The sequence below is a fragment of the Oncorhynchus gorbuscha genome, linkage group LG03 (assembly GCF_021184085.1).
Source record: "Oncorhynchus gorbuscha isolate QuinsamMale2020 ecotype Even-year linkage group LG03, OgorEven_v1.0, whole genome shotgun sequence".
Classification (NCBI taxonomy): Eukaryota; Metazoa; Chordata; class Actinopteri; order Salmoniformes; family Salmonidae; genus Oncorhynchus; species Oncorhynchus gorbuscha.
Window position 1 is genome coordinate 32582902 of NC_060175.1, and position 23755 is coordinate 32606656.

A 23755-nucleotide genomic window follows, 5' to 3' on the forward strand; every position below is an offset into this window, starting at 1 on the left:
CAGGAGAAATACTGGTTACATCATAGAGATTGAATGACTAGCAATAGAGACTCTGGTTACATCATAGAGATAGAATGACTAGCAGGAGAAATACTGGTTACATCATAGAGATTGAATGACTTGCAATAGAGACTCAGGTTACATCATAGAGATTGAATGACTAGCAATAGAGACTCTGGTTACATCATAGAGATAGAAAGACTAGCAATAGAGACTCTGGTTACATCATAGAGATAGAATGACTAGCGTGAGAAATACTGGTTACATCATAGAGATAGAATGACTAGCAGGAGAGAGTCTGGTTACATCATAGAGATAGAATGATAGCAAATGACTGGTTACATCACAGAGATAGAATGACTAGCGTGAGAAATACTGGTTACATCATAGAGATTGAATGACTAGCAATAGAGACTCTGGTTACATCATAGAGATAGAATGACTAGCAGGAGAAATACTGGTTACATCATAGAGATTGAATGACTAGCAATAGAGACTCTGGTTATATCATAGAGATAGAATGACTAGCAATAGAGACTCTGGTTACATCATAGAGATAGAATGACTAGCAATAGAGACTCTGGTTACATCATAGAGATTGAATGACTAGCAATAGAGACTCTGGTTACATCATAGAGATAGAATGACTAGCAGGAGAAATACTGGTTACATCATAGAGATAGAATGACTAGCAATAGAGACTCTGGTTACATCATAGAGATAGAATGACTAGCAATAGAGACTCTGGTTACATCATAGAGATAGAATGACTAGCAATAGAGACTCTGGTTACATCATAGAGATAGAATGACTAGCAATAGAGACTCTGGTTACATCATAGAGATAGAATGACTAGCGTGAGAAATACTGGTTACATCATAGAGATTGAATGACTAGCAATAGAGACTCTGGTTACATCATAGAGATAGAATGACTAGCAGGAGAAATACTGGTTACATCATAGAGATTGAATGACTAGCATGAGAAATACTGGTTACATCATAGAGATTGAATGACTAGCAATAGAGACTCTGGTTACATCATAGAGATAGAATGACTAGCAGGAGAAATACTGGTTACATCATAGAGATAGAATGACTAGCAATAGAGACTCTGGTTACATCATAGAGATAGAATGACTAGCAGGAGAAATACTGGTTACATCATAGAGATTGAATGACTAGCAATAGAGTTACATCTGGTTACATCATAGAGATAGAATGACTAGCAGAGATAGAAGAAATCTGGTTACATCATAGAGATAGAATGACTAGCAATAGAGACTCTGGTTACATCATAGAGATAGAATGACTAGCAATAGAGACTCTGGTTACATCATAGAGATAGAATGACTAGCAGGAGAAATACTGGTTACATCATAGAGATTGAATGATGAGAAATACTGGTTACATCATAGAGATTGAATGACTAGCAATAGAGACTCTGGTTACATCATAGAGATATAATGACAAGCAGGAGAAATACTGGTTACATCATAGAGATAGAATGACTAGCAATAGAGACTCTGGTTACATCATAGAGATGGAATGACTAGCAGGAGAAATACTGGTTACATCATAGAGATTGAATGACTAGCAATACTGACTCTGGTTACATCATAGAGATAGAATGACTAGCAATAGAGACTGGTTACATCATTAGAGATAGAATGACTAGAATGTTACATCACAGAGATAGAATGACTTGCAATAGAGACTCTGGTTACATCATAGAGATAGAATGACTAGCAATAGAGACTCTGGTTACATCATAGAGATAGAATGACTAGCAATAGAGACTCTGGTTACATCATAGAGATAGAATGACTAGCAGGAGAAATACTGGTTACATCATAGAGATAGAATGACTAGCAGGAGAGAGTCTGGTTACATCATAGAGATAGAATGACTAGCAAGAGAGACTGGTTACATCACAGAGATAGAATGACTAGCGTGAGAAATACTGGTTACATCATAGAGATAGAATGACTAGCAATAGAGACTCTGGTTACATCATAGAGATAGAATGACTAGCAGGAGAAATACTGGTTACATCATAGAGATTGAATGACTAGCAATAGAGACTCTGGTTACATCATAGAGATAGAATGACTAGCAATAGAGACTCTGGTTACATCATAGAGATAGAATGACTAGCAGGAGAAATACTGGTTACATCATAGAGATAGAATGACTAGCGTGAGAAATACTGGTTACATCATAGAGATAGAATGACTAGCAATAGAGACTCTGGTTACATCATAGAGATAGAAGACTAGCAAAAGAGACTCTGGTTACATCATAGAGATAGAATAACTAGCGTGAGAAATACTGGTTACATCATAGAGATAGAATGACTAGCAGGAGAGAGTCTGGTTACATCATAGAGATAGAATGACTAGCAATAGAGACTGGTTACATCTGGTTACATCATAGAGATAGAATGACTAGCAATAGAGACTCTGGTTACATCATAGAGATAGAATGACTAGCGTGAGAAATACTGGTTACATCATAGAGATAGAATGACTAGCAATAGAGACTCTGGTTACATCATAGAGATAGAATGACTAGCAGGAGAAATACTGGTTACATCATAGAGATTGAATGACTAGCAATAGAGACTCTGGTTACATCATAGAGATAGAATGACTAGCAGGAGAAATACTGGTTACATCATAGAGATTGAATGACTAGCAATAGAGACTCTGGTTACATCATAGAGATAGAATGACTAGCAATAGAGACTCTGGTTACATCATAGAGATAGAATGACTAGCAATAGAGACTCTGGTTACATCATAGAGATAGAATGACTAGCAATAGAGACTCTGGTTACATCATAGAGATAGAATGACTAGCAGGAGAAATACTGGTTACATCATAGAGATTGAATGACTAGCAATAGAGACTCTGGTTACATCATAGAGATAGAATGACTAGCAATAGAGACTCTGGTTACATCATAGAGATAGAATGACTAGCAATAGAGACTCTGGTTACATCATAGAGATAGAATGACTAGCGTGAGAAATACTGGTTACATCATAGAGATAGAATGACTAGCAGGAGAGAGTCTGGTTACATCATAGAGATAGAATGACTAGCAAGAGAGACTGGTTACATCACAGAGATAGAATGACTAGCGTTGAGAAATACTGGTTACATCATAGAGATAGAATGACTAGCAATAGAGACTCTGGTTACATCATAGAGATAGAATGACTAGCAATAGAGACTCTGGTTACATCATAGAGATAGAATGACTAGCAATAGAGACTGGTTACATCATAGAGATAGAATGACTAGCAATAGAGACTCTGGTTACATCATAGAGATAGAATGACTAGCAGGAGAAATACTGGTTACATCATAGAGATTGAATGACTAGCAATAGAGACTCTGGTTACATCATAGAGATAGAATGACTAGCAGGAGAAATACTGGTTACATCATAGAGATTGAATGACTAGCAATAGAGACTCTGGTTACATCATAGAGATAGAATGACTAGAGAGCAGATAGAGACTCTGGTTATCATCATAGAGAGATAGAGATAGAATGACTAGCAATAGAGACTCTGGTTACATCATAGAGATAGAATGACTAGCGTGAGAAATACTGGTTACATCATAGAGATTGAATGACTAGCAATAGAGACTCTGGTTACATCATAGAGATAGAATGACTAGCAGGAGAAATACTGGTTACATCATAGAGATTGAATGACTAGCACTGGTTACATCATAGAGATTGAATGACTAGCAATAGAGACTCTGGTTACATCATAGAGATAGAATGACAAGCAGGAGAAATACTGGTTACATCATAGAGATAGAATGACTAGCAATAGAGACTCTGGTTACATCATAGAGATAGAATGACTAGCAGGAGAAATACTGGTTACATCATAGAGATTGAATGACTAGCAATAGATCATAGAGATAGAATGACTCTGGTTACATCATAGAGATAGAATGACTAGCAGGAGAAATACTGGTTACATCATAGAGATAGAATGATGACTAGAATAGAGACTCTGGTTACATCATAGAGATAGAATGACTAGTAATAGAGACTCTGGTTACATCATAGAGATAGAATGACTAGCAGGAGAAATACTGGTTACATCATAGAGATAGAATGACTAGCAGGAGAAATACTGGTTACATCATAGAGATTGAATGACTAGCAATAGAGACTGTTGTTACATGATTGAGATAGAATGACTAGCAGGAGAGACTCTGGTTACATCATAGAGATAGAATGACTAGCGTGAGAAATACTGGTTACATCATAGAGATAGAATGACTAGCAGGAGAGAGTCTGGTTACATCATAGAGATAGAATGACTAGCAAGAGAGACTGGTTACATCACAGAGATAGAATGACTTGCAATAGAGACTCTGGTTACATCATAGAGATAGAATGACTAGCAATAGAGACTCTGGTTACATCATAGAGATAGAATGACTAGCAATAGAGACTCTGGTTACATCATAGAGATAGAATGACTAGCGTGAGAAATACTGGTTACATCATAGAGATAGAATGACTAGCAGGAGAGAGTCTGGTTACATCATAGAGATAGAATGACTAGCAATAGAGACTCTGGTTACATCATAGAGATAGAATGACTAGCAATAGAGACTCTGGTTACATCATAGAGATAGAATGACTAGCAATAGAGACTCTGGTTACATCATAGAGATAGAATGAGCAGGAGAAATACTGGTTACATCATAGAGATTGAATGACTAGCAATAGAGACTCTGGTTACATCATAGAGATAGAATGACTAGCAGGAGAAATACTGGTTACATCATAGAGATTGAATGACTAGCAATAGAGACTGTTGTTACATGATTGAGATAGAATGACTAGCAGGAGAGACTCTGGTTACATCATAGAGATAGAATGACTAGCGGAGAAATACTGGTTACATCATAGAGATAGAATGACTAGCAGGAGAGAGTCTGGTTACATCATAGAGATAGAATGACTAGCAAGAGAGACTGGCAGAGATAGAATGACTTGCAATAGAGACTCTGGTTACATCATAGAGATAGAATGACTAGCAATAGAGACTCTGGTTACATCATAGAGATAGAATGACTAGCAATAGAGACTCTGGTTACATCATAGAGATAGAATGACTAGCGTGAGAAATACTGGTTACATCACAGAGATAGAATGACTAGCGTGAGAAATACTGGTTACATCATAGAGATAGAATGACTAGCAATAGAGACTCTGGTTACATCATAGAGATAGAATGACTAGCAGGAGAAATACTGGTTACATCATAGAGATTGAATGACTAGCAATAGAGACTCTGGTTACATCATAGAGATAGAATGACTAGCAGGAGAAATACTGGTTACATCATAGAGATTGAATGACTAGCAATAGAGAAATACTGGTTACATCATAGAGATAGAATGACTAGCAATAGAGACTCTGGTTACATCATAGAGATAGAATGACTAGCAGGAGAAATACTGGTCTGGTTACATCATAGAGATAGAATGACTAGCAATAGAGACTCTGGTTACATCATAGAGATAGAATGACTAGCAGGAGAAATACTGGTTACATCATAGAGATTGAATGACTAGCAATAGAGACTCTGGTTACATCATAGAGATATAATGTAGAGACTGTGGTTACATCATAGAGATAGAATGACTAGCAGGAGAGACTCTGGTTACATCATAGAGATAGAATGACTAGCGTAGAGAAATACTGGTTACATCATAGAGATAGAATGACTAGCAGGAGAGAGTCTGGTTACATCATAGAGATAGAATGACTAGCAGGAGAAAGACTGGTTACATCATAGAGATAGAATGACTAGCAATAGAGACTCTGGTTACATCATAGAGATAGAATGACTAGCAATAGAGACTCTGGTTACATCATAGAGATAGAATGACTAGCAGGAGAAATACTGGTTACATCATAGAGATAGAATGACTAGCAATAGAGACTCTGGTTACATCATAGAGATAGAATGACTAGCAGGAGAAATACTGGTTACATCATAGAGATAGAATGACTAGCAGGAGAGAGTCTGGTTACATCATAGAGATAGAATGACTAGCAGGAGAAATACTGGTTACATCATAGAGATAGAATGACTAGCAATAGAGACTCTGGTTACATCATAGAGATAGAATGACTAGCAATAGAGACTCTGGTTACATCATAGAGATAGAATGACTAGCAGGAGAAATACTGGTTACATCATAGAGATTGAATGACTAGCAATAGAGACTCTGGTTACATCATAGAGATAGAATGACTAGCAGAGAGAAAATAGAGACTGGTTACATCATAGAGATAGAATGACTAGCAGGAGAAATACTGGTTACATCATAGAGATTGAATGACTAGCAATAGAGACTCTGGTTACATCATAGAGATAGAATGACTAGCAGGAGAAATACTGGTTACATCATAGAGATTGAATGACTAGCAATAGAGACTCTGGTTACATCATAGAGATAGAATGACTAGCAGGAGAAATACTGGTTACATCATAGAGATAGAATGACTAGCAAGAGAGAGTCTGGTTACATCATAGAGATAGAATGACTAGCAAGGAGAGACTCTGGTTACATCATAGAGATAGAATGACTAGCAGGAGAAATACTGGTTACATCATAGAGATAGAATGACTAGCAGGAGAGACTCTGGTTACATCATAGAGATAGAATGACTAGCAATAGAGACTGGCAGAGATAGAATGAGCAATAGAATGGATCATAGAGATAGAATGACTAGCAATAGAGACTCTGGTTACATCATAGAGATAGAATGACTAGCGTGAGAAATACTGGTTACATCATAGAGATAGAATGACTAGCAATAGAGACTCTGGTTACATCATAGAGATAGAATGACTAGCAGGAGAAATACTGGTTACATCATAGAGATTGAATGACTAGCAATAGAGACTCTGGTTACATCATAGAGATAGAATGATAGCAAATGACTAGCAGGAGAGACTCTGGTTACATCATAGAGATAGAATGACTAGCAATAGAGAATACTGGTTACATCATAGAGATAGAATGACTAGCAGGAGAAATACTGGTTACATCATAGAGATTGAATGACTAGCAATAGAGACTCTGGTTACATCATAGAGATAGAAGATAGAATGACTAGATAGAATGACTAGCAATAGAGACTCTGGTTACATCATAGAGATAGAATGACTAGCAATAGAGGAGAAATACTGGTTACATCATAGAGATTGAATGACTAGCAATAGAGACTCTGGTTACATCATAGAGATAGAATGACTAGCAGGAGAAATACTGGTTACATCATAGAGATTGAATGACTAGCAATAGAGACTCTGGTTACATCATAGAGATAGAATGACAAGCAGGAGAAATACTGGTTACATCATAGAGATTGAATGACTAGCAATAGAGACTCTGGTTACATCATAGAGATAGAATGATAGCAGGAGAGATAGAGATTGAATGACTAGCAATAGAGACTCTGGTTACATCATAGAGATAGAATGATAGCATACTGGTTACATCATAGAGATAGAATGACTAGCAGGAGAAATACTGGTTACATCATAGAGATAGAATGACTAGCAATAGACTCTGGTTACATCATAGAGAGAATGACTGGACTAGCAATAGAGACTGGTTACATCATAGAGATAGAATGACTAGCAGGAGAAATACTGGTTACATCATAGAGATAGAATGACTAGCACTGGTTACATCATAGAGATAGAATGACTAGCAATAGAGACTCTGGTTACATCATAGAGATAGAATGACTAGCAATAGAGACTCTGGTTACATCATAGAGATAGAATGACTAGCAATAGAGACTCATAGAGATAGAATGACTAGCAGGAGAAATACTGGTTACATCATAGAGATAGAATGACTACACTGGTTACATCATAGAGATAGAATGACTAGCAAGAAGACTCTGGTTACATCATAGAGATAGAATGACTAGCAATAGAGACTCTGTTACATCATAGAGATAGAATGACTAGCAGGAGAGACTCTGGTTACATCATAGAGATAGAATGACTAGCGTGAGAAATACTGGTTACATCATAGAGATAGAATGACTAGCAGGAGAGAGTCTGGTTACATCATAGAGATAGAATGACTAGCAAGAGAGACTGGTTACATCACAGAGATAGAATGACTAGCAATAGAGACTCTGGTTACATCATAGAGATAGAATGACTAGCAATAGAGACTCTGGTTACATCATAGAGATAGAAAGACTAGCAATAGAGACTCTGGTTACATCATAGAGATAGAATGACTAGCGTGAGAAATACTGGTTACATCATAGAGATAGAATGACTAGCAATAGAGACTCTGGTTACATCATAGAGATAGAATGACTAGCAGGAGAAATACTGGTTACATCATAGAGATTGAATGACTAGCAATAGAGACTCTGGTTACATCATAGAGATAGAATGACTAGCAGGAGAAATACTGGTTACATCATAGAGATTGAATGACTAGCAATAGAGACTCTGGTTACATCATAGAGATAGAATGACTAGCAATAGAGACTCTGGTTACATCATAGAGATAGAATGACTAGCAGGAGAAATACTGGTTACATCATAGAGATTGAATGACTAGCAATAGAGACTCTGGTTACATCATAGAGATAGAATGACTAGCAGGAGAAATACTGGTTACATCATAGAGATAGAATGACTAGCAATAGAGACTCTGGTTACATCATAGAGATAGAATGACTAGCAGGAGAAATACTGGTTACATCATAGAGATTGAATGACTAGCAATAGAGACTCTGGTTACATCATAGAGATAGAATGACTAGCAATAGAGACTCTGGTTACATCATAGAGATAGAATGACTAGCAAGGAGAGATACTGGTTACATCATAGAGATAGAATGAGCTAGAGAAATACTGGTTACATCATAGAGATAGAATGACTAGCAATAGAGACTCTGGTTACATCATAGAGATAGAATGACTAGCAGGAGAAGACTGGTTACATCATAGAGATAGAATGACTAGCAATAGAGACTCTGGTTACATCATAGAGATAGAATGACTAGCAGGAGAAATACTGGTTACATCATAGAGATAGAATGACTAGCAAGAGAGACTGGTTACATCACAGAGATAGAATGACTAGCAATAGAGACTCTGGTTACATCATAGAGATAGAATGACTAGCAGGAGAAATACTGGTTACATCATAGAGATTGAATGACTAGCAATAGAGACTCTGGTTACATCATAGAGATAGAATGACTAGCAGGAGAAATACTGGTTACATCATAGAGATTGAATGACTAGCAATAGAGACTCTGGTTACATCATAGAGATAGAATGACTACAGGAGAAATCTGGTTACATCATAGAGATAGAATGACTAGCAATAGAGACTCTGGTTACATCATAGAGATAGAATGACTAGCAATAGAGAGCATAGAGATAGAATGACAGGAGAAATACTGGTTACATCATAGAGATAGAATGAGCAGGAGAAATACTGGTTACATCATAGAGATAGAATGACTAGCAATAGAGACTCTGGTTACATCATAGAGATAGAATGACTAGCAACTGGTTACATCACAGAGAGAATGACTTGCTGAGACTCTGGTTACATCATAGAGATAGAATGACTAGCAATAGAGACTCTGGTTACATCATAGAGATAGAATGACTAGCAATAGAGACTCTGGTTACATCATAGAGATAGAATGACTAGCAGGAGAAATACTGGTTACATCATAGAGATTGAATGACTAGCAATAGAGACTCTGGTTACATCATAGAGATAGAATGACAAGCAGGAGAAATACTGGTTACATCATAGAGATTGAATGACTAGCAATAGAGACTGTTGTTACATGATTGAGATAGAATGACTAGCAGGAGAGACTCTGGTTACATCATAGAGATAGAATGACTAGCGTGAGAAATACTGGTTACATCATAGAGATAGAATGACTAGCAGGAGAGAGTCTGGTTACATCATAGAGATAGAATGACTAGCAAGAGAGACTGGTTACATCATAGAGATAGAATGACTAGCAATAGAGACTCTGGTTACATCATAGAGATAGAATGACTAGCAATAGAGACTCTGGTTACATCATAGAGATAGAATGACTAGCAATAGAGACTCTGGTTACATCATAGAGATAGAATGACTAGCAATAGAGACTGGTTACATCATAGAGATAGAATGACTAGCAGGAGAAATACTGGTTACATCATAGAGATAGAATGACTAGCAATAGAGACTCTGGTTACATCATAGAGATAGAATGACTAGCAGGAGAAATACTGGTTACATCATAGAGATTGAATGAGATAGAATGACTAGCAATAGAGACTGGTTACATCATGAGATAGAATGACTAGCAATAGAGACTCTGGTTACATCATAGAGATAGAATGACTAGCAGGAGAAACTACTGGTTACATCATAGAGATAGAATGACTAGCAGGAGAGAATACTGGTTACATCATAGAGATAGAATGACTAGCAAGAGAGACTGGTTACATCATAGAGATAGAATGACTAGCAATAGAGACTCTGGTTACATCATAGAGATAGAATGACTAGCAATAGAGACTCTGGTTACATCATAGAGATAGAATGACTAGCAATAGAGACTCTGGTTATCATAGAGATAGAGATAGAATGACTAGAGATAGAATGAAATAGAGACTGGTTACATCATAGAGATAGAATGACTAGCAGGAGAAATACTGGTTACATCATAGAGATAGAATGACTAGCAATAGAGACTCTGGTTACATCATAGAGATAGAATGACTAGCAGGAGAAATACTGGTTACATCATAGAGATTGAATGACTAGCACATCATAGAGAGAATGACTGGTTACATCATAGAGATAGAATGACTAGCATAGAGACTACTGGTTACATCATAGAGATAGAATGACTCTGGTTACATCATAGAGATAGAATGACTAGCAATAGAGACTCTGGTTACATCATAGAGATAGAATGACTAGCAGGAGAAATACTGGTTACATCATAGAGATTGAATGACTAGCAATAGAGACTCTGGTTACATCATAGAGAGAATGACTAGCAGGAGAAATACTGGTTACATCATAGAGATTGAATGACTAGAGAGTTACATCAATAGAGACTGGTTACATCATAGAGATAGAATGACTAGCAGGAGAGACTCTGGTTACATCATAGAGATAGAATGACTAGCAGGAGAGAATCTGGTTACATCATAGAGATAGAATGACTAGCAATAGAGACTCTGGTTACATCATAGAGATAGAATGACTAGCAATAGAGACTCTGGTTACATCATAGAGATAGAATGACTAGCAGGAGAAATACTGGTTACATCATAGAGAGAATGATAGCAGGAGAATGATCATAGAGATTGAATGACTAGCAATAGAGACTCTGGTTACATCATTAGAGATAGAATGACAAGCAGGAGAAATAGTTATACTGGTTATCATAGAGATTGAATGACTAGCAATAGAGACTGTTGTTACATGATTGAGATAGAATGACTAGCAGGAGAGACTCTGGTTACATCATAGAGATAGAATGACTAGCGTGAGAAATACTGGTTACATCATAGAGATAGAATGACTAGCAGGAGAGAGTCTGGTTACATCATAGAGATAGAATGACTAGCAAGAGAGACTGGTTACATCACAGAGATAGAATGACTTGCAATAGAGACTCTGGTTACATCATAGAGATAGAATGACTAGCAATAGAGACTCTGGTTACATCATAGAGATAGAAAGACTAGCAATAGAGACTCTGGTTACATCATAGAGATAGAATGACTAGCGTGAGAAATACTGGTTACATCACAGAGATAGAATGACTAGCGTGAGAAATACTGGTTACATCATAGAGATTGAATGACTAGCAATAGAGACTCTGGTTACATCATAGAGATAGAATGACTAGCAATAGAGACTCTGGTTACATCATAGAGATAGAATGACTAGCAGGAGAAATACTGGTTACATCATAGAGATTGAATGACTAGCAATAGAGACTCTGGTTACATCATAGAGATAGAATGACTAGCAGGAGAAATACTGGTTACATCATAGAGATTGAATGACTAGCAATAGAGACTCTGGTTACATCATAGAGATAGAATTACAAGCAGGAGAAATACTGGTTACATCATAGAGATTGAATGACTAGCAATAGAGACTCTGGTTACATCATAGAGATAGAATGACTAGCAGGAGAAATACTGGTTACATCATAGAGATTGAATGACTAGCAATACTGACTCTGGTTACATCATAAAGATATAAGGACTAGCAATAGAGACTGTTGTTACATGATTGAGATAGAATGACTAGCAGGAGAGACTCTGGTTACATCATAGAGATAGAATGACTAGCGTGAGAAATACTGGTTACATCATAGAGATAGAATGACTAGCAGGAGAGAGTCTGGTTACATCATAGAGATAGAATGACTAGCAAGAGAGACTGGTTACATCATAGAGATAGAATGACTAGCAATAGAGACTCTGGTTACATCATAGAGATAGAATGACTAGCAATAGAGACTCTGGTTACATCATAGAGATAGAATGACTAGCAATAGAGACTCTGGTTACATCATAGAGATAGAATGACTAGCGTGAGAAATACTGGTTACATCATAGAGATAGAATGACTAGCAGGAGAGAGTCTGGTTACATCATAGAGATAGAATGACTAGCAAGAGAGACTGGTTACATCACAGAGATAGAATGACTAGCGTGAGAAATACTGGTTACATCATAGAGATAGAATGACTAGCAATAGAGACTCTGGTTACATCATAGAGATAGAATGACTAGCAGGAGAAATACTGGTTACATCATAGAGATTGAATGACTAGCAATAGAGACTCTGGTTACATCATAGAGATAGAATGACTAGCAGGAGAAATACTGGTTACATCATAGAGATTGAATGACTAGCAATAGAGACTCTGGTTACATCATAGAGATAGAATGACTAGCAGATAGAATGACTAGCAGGAGAAATACTGGTTACATCATAGAGATAGAATGACTAGCAATAGAGACTCTGGTTACATCATAGAGATAGAATGACTAGCAGGAGAAATACTGGTTACATCATAGAGATTGAATGACTAGCAATAGAGATGAATGACTTACATCATCATAGAGATAGAATGACTAGCAATAGAATACTGGTTACATCATAGAGATAGAAGACTAGCAATAGAATGACTAGCAATAGAGACACTGGTTACATCATAGAGATAGAATGACTAGCAATAGAGACTCTGGTTACATCATAGAGATAGAATGACTAGCAATAGAGAGATAGATAGAATGACTAGCAATAGAGACTCTGACTAGCAATAGAGACTCTGGTTACATCATAGAGATAGAATGACTAGCAATAGAGACTCTGGTTACATCATAGAGATAGAATGACTAGCAATAGAGAAATACTGGTTACATCATAGAGATGAATGACTAGCAATAGAGACTCTGGTTACATCATAGAGATAGAATGACTAGCAGGAGAAATACTGGTTACATCATAGAGATAGAATGACTAGCAATAGAGATACTGGTTACATCATAGAGATAGAATGACTAGCAATAGAGACTCTGGTTACATCATAGAGATGGAATGACTAGCAGGAGAAATACTGGTTACATCATAGAGATTGAATGACTAGCAATAGAGACTAAAGATATAATGTTAGCATAGAGACTGTTGTTACATGATTGAGATAGAATGACTAGCAGGAGAGACTCTGGTTACATCATAGAGATAGAATGACTAGCGTGAAAAATACTGGTTACATCATAGAGATAGAATGACTAGCAATAGAGACTCTGGTTACATCATAGAGATAGAATGACTAGCAATAGAGACTCTGGTTACATCATAGAGATAGAATGACTAGCAATAGAGACTCTGGTTACATCATAGAGATAGAATGACTAGCGTGAGAAATACTGGTTACATCACAGAGATAGAATGACTAGCGTGAGAAATACTGGTTACATCATAGAGATAGAATGACTAGCAATAGAGACTCTGGTTACATCATAGAGATAGAATGACTAGCAGGAGAAATACTGGTTACGTCATAGAGATTGAATGACTAGCAATAGAGACTCTGGTTACATCATAGAGATAGAATGACTAGCGTGAGAAATACTGGTTACATCACAGAGATAGAATGACTAGCGTGAGAAATACTGGTTACATCATAGAGATAGAATGACTAGCAATAGAGACTCTGGTTACATCATAGAGATAGAATGACTAGCAGGAGAAATACTGGTTACATCATAGAGATTGAATGACTAGCAATAGAGACTCTGGTTACATCATAGAGATAGAATGACTAGCAGGAGAAATACTGGTTACATCATAGAGATAGAATGACTAGCAATAGAGACTCTGGTTACATCATAGAGATAGAATGACTAGCAGGAGAAATACTGGTTACATCATAGAGATTGAATGACTAGCAATAGAGACTCTGGTTACATCATAGAGATAGAATGACTAGCAGGAGAAATACTGGTTACATCATAGAGATTGAATGACTAGCAATAGAGACTCTGGTTACATCATAGAGATAGAATGACTAGCAGGAGAAATACTGGTTACATCATAGAGATTGAATGACTAGCAATAGAGACTCTGGTTACATCATAGAGATAGAATGACTAGCAATAGAGACTCTGGTTACATCATAGAGATAGAATGACTAGCAGGAGAAATACTGGTTACATCATAGAGATTGAATGACTAGCAATACTGACTCTGGTTACATCATAAAGATATAATGACTAGCAATAGAGACTGTTGTTACATGATTGAGATAGAATGACTAGCAGGAGAGACTCTGGTTACATCATAGAGATAGAATGACTAGCGTGAGAAATACTGGTTACATCATAGAGATAGAATGACTAGCAGGAGAGAGTCTGGTTACATCATAGAGATAGAATGACTAGCAAGAGAGACTGGTTACATCACAGAGATAGAATGACTTGCAATAGAGACTCTGGTTACATCATAGAGATAGAATGACTAGCAATAGAGACTCTGGTTACATCATAGAGATAGAAAGACTAGCAATAGAGACTCTGGTTACATCATAGAGATAGAATGACTAGCGTGAGAAATACTGGTTACATCATAGAGATAGAATGACTAGCAGGAGAGAGTCTGGTTACATCATAGAGATAGAATGACTAGCAAGAGAGACTGGTTACATCACAGAGATAGAATGACTAGCGTGAGAAATACTGGTTACATCATAGAGATAGAATGACTAGCAATAGAGACTCTGGTTACATCATAGAGATAGAATGACTAGCAATAGAGACTCTGGTTACATCATAGAGATAGAATGACTAGCAGGAGAAATACTGGTTACATCATAGAGATTGAATGACTAGCAATAGAGACTCTGGTTACATCATAGAGATAGAATGACTAGCAGGAGAAATACTGGTTACATCATAGAGATTGAATGACTAGGAATAGAGACTCTGGTTACATCATAGAGATAGAATGACTAGCAATAGAGACTCTGGTTACATCATAGAGATAGAATGACTAGCAATAGAGGCACTGGTTCCATCATAGAGATAGAATGACTAGCAATAGAGACTCTGGTTACATCATAGAGATAGAATGACAAGCAATATAGACTCTGGTTACATCATAGAGATAGAATGACTAGCAGGAGAAATACTGGTTACATCATAGAGATAGAATGACTAGCAATAGAGACTCTGGTTACATCATAGAGATAGAATGACTAGCAGGAGAAATACTGGTTACATCATAGAGATTGAATGACTAGCAATAGAGACTCTGGTTACATCATAGAGATAGAATGACTAGCAGGAGAAATACTGGTTACATCATAGAGATTGAATGACTAGCAATAGAGACTCTGGTTACATCATAGAGATAGAATGACTAGCAATAGAGGCACTGGTTCCATCATAGAGATAGAATGACTAGCAATAGAGACTCTGGTTACATCATAGAGATAGAATGACAAGCAATATAGACTCTGGTTACATCATAGAGATAGAATGACAAGCAATAGAGACTCTGGTTACATCATAGAGATAGAATGACTAGCGTGAGAAATACTGGTTACATCATAGAGATAGAATGACTAGCAATAGAGACTCTGGTTACGTCATAGAGATAGAATGACTAGCAATAGAGACTCTGGTTACATCATAGAGAAAGAATGACTAGCATGAGAAATACTGGTTACATCATAGAGATTGAATGACTAGCAATAGACTCTGGTTACATTATAGAGATAGAATGACTAGCAGGAGAAATACTGGTTACATCATAGAGATTGAATGACTAGCAATAGAGACTCTGGTTACATCATAGAGATAGAATGACTAGCAATAGAGACTCTGGTTACATCATAGAGATAGAATGACAAGCAATAGAGACTCTGGTTACAACATAGAGATAGAATGACAAGCAATAGAGACTCTGGTTACATCATAGAGATAGAATGACAAGCAATAGAGACTCTGGTTACATCATAGAGATAGAATGACTAGCAGGAGAAATACTGGTTACATCATAGAGATTGAATGACTAGCAATAGAGCCTCTGGTTACATCATAGAGATAGAATGACTAGCAATAGAGGCTCTGGTTACATCATAGAGATAGAATGACAAGCAATAGAGACTCTGGTTACATCATAGAGATAGAATGACTAGCGTGAGAAATACTGGTTACATCATAGAGATAGAATGACTAGCAATAGAGACTCTGGTTACGTCATAGAGATAGAATGACAAGCAATAGAGATTCTGGTTACATCATAGAGATAGAATGACTAGCAATAGAGACTCTGGTTGCATCATAGAGATAGAATGACTAGCAATAGAGACTCTGGTTACATCATAGAGATAGAATGACTAGCGTGAGAAATACTGGTTACATCATAGAGATATAATGACTAGCAATAGAGACTCTGGTTACATCATAGAGATAGAATGACCAGCAAGAGAGACTGGTTAAATCACAGAGATAGAATGACTAGCGTGAGAAATACTGGTTACATCATAGAGATAGAATGACTAGCAATAGAGACTCTGGTTACATCATAGAGATAGAATGACTTGCAATAGAGACTCTGGTTACAACATAGAGATAGAATGACAAGCAATAGAGATTCTGGTTACATCATAGAGATAGAATGACAAGCAATAGAGATTCTGGTTACATCATAGAGATAGAATGACTAGCAATAGAGACTCTGGTTGCATCATAGAGATAGAATGACTGGCAATAGAGACTCTGGTTACATCATAGAGATAGAATGACTAGCAATAGACACTCTGGTTACATCATAGAGATAGAATGACTTGCAATAGAGCCTCTGGTTACATCATAGAGATAGAATGACTACCAATAGAGACTCTGGTTACATCATAGAGATAGAATGACTAGCAGGAGAAATACTGGTTACATCATAGAGATTGAATGACTAGCAATAGAGACTCTGGTTACATCATAGAGATTGAATGACTAGCGTGAGAAATACTGGTTACATCATAGAGATAGAATGACTAGCAATAGAGACTGGTTACGTCATAGAGATAGAATGACAAGCAATAGAGACTCTGGTTACAACATAGAGATAGAATGACAAGCAATAGAGACTCTGGTTACATCATAGAGATAGAATGACAAGCAATAGAGACTCTGGTTACATCATAGAGATAGAATGACTAGCAGGAGAAATACTGGTTACATCATAGAGATTGAATGACTAGCAATAGAGCCTCTGGTTACATCATAGAGATAGAATGACTAGCAATAGAGGCTCTGGTTACATCATAGAGATAGAATGACAAGCAATAGAGACTCTGGTTACAACATAGAGATAGAATGACAAGCAATAGAGACTCTGGTTACATCATAGAGATAGAATGACAAGCAATAGAGACTCTGGTTACATCATAGAGATAGAATGACTAGCAGGAGAAATACTGGTTACATCATAGAGATTGAATGACTAGCAATAGAGCCTCTGGTTACATCATAGAGATAGAATGACTAGCAATAGAGGCTCTGGTTACATCATAGAGATAGAATGACAAGCAATAGAGACTCTGGTTACATCATAGAGATAGAATGACTAGCGTGAGAAATACTGGTTACATCATAGAGATAGAATGACTAGCAATAGAGACTCTGGTTACGTCATAGAGATAGAATGACTAGCAATAGAGACTCTGGTTACATCATAGAGATTGAATGACTAGCAATAGAGACTCTGGTTACATCATAGAGAAAGAATGACTAGCATGAGAAATACTGGTTACAACATAGAGATAGAATGACAAGCAATAGAGACTCTGGTTACATTATAGAGATAGAATGACTAGCAGGAGAAATACTGGTTACATCATAGAGATTGAATGACTAGCAATAGAGACTCTGGTTACATCATAGAGATAGAATGACTAGCAATAGAGACTCTGGTTACATCATAGAGATAGAATGACTAGCAATAGAGACTCTGGTTACGTCATAGAGATAGAATGACTAGCAATAGAGACTCTGGTTACATCATAGAGATTGAATGACTAGCAATAGAGACTCTGGTTACATCATAGAGATAGAATGACAAGCAATAGAGACTCTGGTTACATCATAGAGATAGAATGCCTAGCGTGAGAAATACTGGTTACATCATAGAGATAGAATGACTAGCAATAGAGACTGGTTACGTCATAGAGATAGAATGACTTGCAATAGAGACTCTGGTTACATCATAGAGATAGAATGACTAGCAGGAGAGAGTCTGGTTACATCATAGAGATAGAATGACTGGCATGAGAAATACTGGTTACATCATAGAGATAGAATGACTAGCAGGAGAGAGTCTGGTTACATCATAGAGATAGAATGACTAGCAATAGAGACTGGTTACATCATAGAGATAGAATGACTAGCAATAGAGACTCTGGTTACATCATAGAGATATAATGACTAGCAATAGAGACTCTGGTTACATCATAGAGATAGAATGACCAGCAAGAGAGACTGGTTACATCACAGAGATAGAATGACTAGCGTGAGAAATACTGGTTACATCATAGAGATAGAATGACTAGCAATAGAGACTCTGGTTACATCATAGAGATAGAATGACTAGCAGGAGAAATACTGGTTACATCATAGAGATTGAATGACTAGCAATAGAGACTCTGGTTACATCATAGAGATAGAATGACCAGCAAGAGAGACTGGTTACATCACAGAGATAGAATGACTAGCGTGAGAAATACTGGTTACATCATAGAGATAGAATGACTAGCAATAGAGACTCTGGTTACATCATAGAGATAGAATGACTAGCAGGAGAAATACTGGTTACATCATAGAGATTGAATGACTAGCAATAGAGACTCTGGTTACATCATAGAGATAGAATGACAAGCAATAGAGACTCTGGTTACATCATAGAGATAGAATGACTAGCGTGAGAAATACTGGTTACATCATAGAGATAGAATGACTTGCAATAGAGACTCTGGTTACATCATAGAGATAGAATGACTAGCAATAGAGACTCTGGTTACATCATAGAGATAGAAAGACTAGCAATAGAGACTCTGGTTACATCATAGAGATATAATGACTAGCAATAGAGACTCTGGTTACATCATAGAGATAGAATGACTTGCAATAGAGACTCTGGTTACATCATAGAGACAGAATGACAAGCAATAGAGACTCTGGTTACATCATAGAGATAGAATGACTAGAAGGAGAGACTCTGGTTACATCACAGAGGTAGAATGACTAGCAGGAGAGACTCTGGTTACATCACAGAGATAGAATGACTAGCAATAGGGACTCTGGTTACATCATAGAGATAGAATGACTTGCAGGAGAGACTCTGGTTACATCATAGAGACAGAATGACAAGCAATAGAGACTCTGGTTACATCACAGAGGTAGAATGACTAGCAATAGAGACTCTGGTTACATCATAGAGGTAGAATGACTAGCAGGAGAGACTCTGGTTACATCACAGAGATAGAATGACTAGCAATAGGGACTCTGGTTACATCATAGAGATAGAATGACTTGCAGGAGAGACTCTGGTTACATCACAGAGGTAGAATGACTAGCAGGAGAGACTCTGGTTACATCACAGAGGTAGAATGACTATCAGGAGAGACTCTGGTTACATCACAGAGGTAGAATGACTAGCAGGAGAGACTCTGGTTACATCACAGAGGTAGAATGACTAGCAATAGAGACTCTGGTTACATCATCATTTGGTTCATACCCATCAGAAAAATCACTTCGGATGAACAACAGTGCTGTCCCACTTTTTACAGTGTATGAATGGCTAGCAAGGGTCAATGCTACTTCACCATAGAGATAAAATGGCTTCGGGGGTCAATGCTATTGTAACAGTATAGCTTCCGTCACTCTCCTCACCCCAACCTGGGCTCAAACCACACATCAACCACAGTCACTCACATCGTTACCCATCGCGCCACAATAGCCACGGCCCTTGCAGAGCAAGGGGAACAACTACTAGGTCTCAGAGCGAGTGACGTCACCGACTGAAACACTGATAGCGCGCACCACCGCTAACTAGCTAGCCATTTCACATTGGCCACAGTACTACACCATAGAGATAGAATGGCTAGCAGGAGAGATGCTGGTTACACCAAACAGTGCAACATTCTTTCAAATCCACTTGGTCACTAGACCATACCTGTTTTAGCTTGTCTGAAGCACAAACATATCTAACAACCAGGCTTAAGCTATTGTAGATTCTATGTACTGTATGCTGTATTAAACAACCAATAGTGCTGTATTGTCTAGTTCCCTCAAACTCAACTCTGGACCTCCAAATCAGTTACACTGTATTTTTTCATTGTTCCCTTGTGATTTAGACCTGGGACATCATGTGGGTGAAATTAAGTTTAAAAAATTACGAAGGGTCCAGGTCAACATGTTTGTCGGGCACGCACACACAACATTCACTGTGGCTCCTCCCACACACATGCACTTGCACAACTTAAATTCAACCTCATCTTCAACAAACACGTACTCACACACACATGCACTGTCACACACACACATGCGTGCACATACGCCTGCACAAATGCTCGCATGCACAGATACACACACACTAACACACACATCCACCACAGCCAGGGGAGAAGAGAAAGTGCAGTGACTGCACTTTTCCCTCACCGGCACCGCTCCCCTCTTCCCCTACTCGATTCATGAGTGCTGTGATCAGGTTTCACTGCAGCTGACAGCAACACACACGGCCATACGCAAGCTTGCAAACATGGAGGTGGGGAGAGCGGGAGGGGATAGGGGAATTGGCGGTCGAGTAGAGGAGAGAATGAGAATGAGAAACCTGGAGAGGTAGAGAGATAAAAGAGGTTGAGAGATTGAGGAGGAGGAGGTTTTGAGGTGACAAATGAATATGCATGCCGGGCCTCCCATAGGTGTCATGAAAGGTGAAGGTGTGGATGGGAGAGGGGAGGGAGGGTGGTAGTAAAACGCTCTGAATGGCCAGGGAGGCGGAGGCCCATTGTCTGTCCCAGACCATCCTGGTCCCAGCAGGTCAGTGACTTGCGCTCTGCTCTCTACCGGGTCCTCTTATGTAATTGATACACACACACAGCCCGGCCTGCAGTGTGTGTATCACAAAGGTAAGAGTCCTTGGGAGGGCAGAGTGAGGGAGAAGCGTGATAGCACACACACACACACACACACACACACACACACACACACACACACACACACACACACACACACACACACACACACACACACACACACACACACACACACACACACACACACACACACACACACACACACACACACACATGCACACACACACAGAGATCTAGGGAGGGAGGTCACTGAGACAGACACAGCTCCAGACATGAGAGAGGTGTGCACGAGGGAGCCCTGAGCACCACCTGATGAACGAGTCTACCTCTGTCCCTCCTCAAGGACAGGGAGGAGAGAACAAAGGAACAAGGGAGCAGAGGCAGAAGAAGGAGAGAGCCAAGCATAACAGATAGGGCAATGGGGTAAGGAAGAGGGGAGGATGAAGGACAGGGGGGCAGACGCAGCAATTGTACCTCGCCATCACTCCTCCTCTGGCTGCCATCATAGAAGTCCATGGATCATTAGATCATAGGAGACACACACACTGCTGAGTGGATCTCTATAGCCCTGCAGGCCCTAGATTATCCTACAGGCTAGAAAACCCATCCCAGCCCCACCTCCATCCTAACCTAGCCTAGCCTGCAGCTCAGTCTAGCCATCCAGCTCAGCTTAACCCTTTCTCCAGCCCTGCCCAGCCCAGCTCAGCCCAGCAACTCAGCCAAGTACAGCCAGCTGGCCCAGGAATCAGGCTGCTCCTCACCTCTACCACCCTCAAGGTGCAGCCAGCCCCTCCTCTCCTCTCCTAGGCTTGGATTATACTGGGGGCTGGAGGCTGAGGGGAGAGGGGCCTAAACTGAAAGGGAAACTGTACTGTTGTGCCCTGGGCTGGTAGGGGAAGCAACCATTTGACTTATGCTAAATGGGAGCTCTTAATTGTTGTGTATGCATACAAACTGGGCATATGTGGTGTTTGGCATGAATCATGATACGATATGGTGGTTGTATTTTTAAGGAAGCCATGCAACAAACAAAACAGCTGCTATCTCCTTCAAATTGGTACAAGTAGGCAGGGAAAAGTATCCCATGCAAAAATACTATGAAGTTGTGCGAAATGCACAGTATGCAGGGAAATGTACATACACTAAATGCATAAACTTGCACACACACACCACATTCTCCTACACAGAAACCTAGACACACACACACACACACACACACACACACACACACACACACACACACACACACACACACACACACACACACACACACACACACACACACACACACACACACACACACACACACACACACACACACATGCAGACTGTCTGCTTCGACAGAACACCCTCATGATCCAAGTGCGATTTTCCTCACTAGCAAATTCAATTAGCAGGAGCACTGATAGCACATATTCAGAGAGGCCGGTTGGTCTCATCTCTGCTGCCAGCATCCACCAGCACATTTCCAGTAAGTGCAGCAACATAGAGCATCAATCAACAGATAAGACTACATAAGCATTACCAAACAGGCCTGCGGTCCAGAGCTCCAGACATTCACTGCAGTGTTACTGGATCCACCAGCATCTTCTGGGTAATTGTGCTTGCCAGAGCATTCAGAACATACTTTTGAGCACTATGTGAGCCTTCTTAGGAATCGACTGGCTCTAATTGCCTCTCCCAGTGGTCAAACTATTAAAGAGCAATAACCCACCTCAAGGTCGTCTTTGCTGTTGACTCTGTGCCATAACCCTATTTTCATGACCGGTACAACGATGTGGAACACAAACATAAACATTTAAAACTGTTGTAAATCTGGTGTTTCTATGCCAAACGGTTGTGTTGTATTTCAGTCTTCTGTCATGTATATAAAGTGTAATACTGGAATGCAAACTTAAAATGGAAAACATTTCAACTCTATATCTGGTATGGTACATGGTACATGGTACATGGTACAGGTGTCTTATTCTTTTTCAGCCCATAATGTGAGTGAGGTGTGTAATATTGTT

The 23755-nt window shown here is 38.7% G+C and overlaps 1 protein-coding gene across 4 annotated transcripts in view; it reads right to left on the minus strand.

Annotated features, from left to right (window-relative positions):
- LOC124031235 (sodium channel protein type 8 subunit alpha-like) overlaps positions 1–23755 on the minus strand; it is a 167616-nt gene that overhangs the window by 137879 nt on the left and 5982 nt on the right. The gene's annotated exons all lie outside the window — the stretch shown is intronic.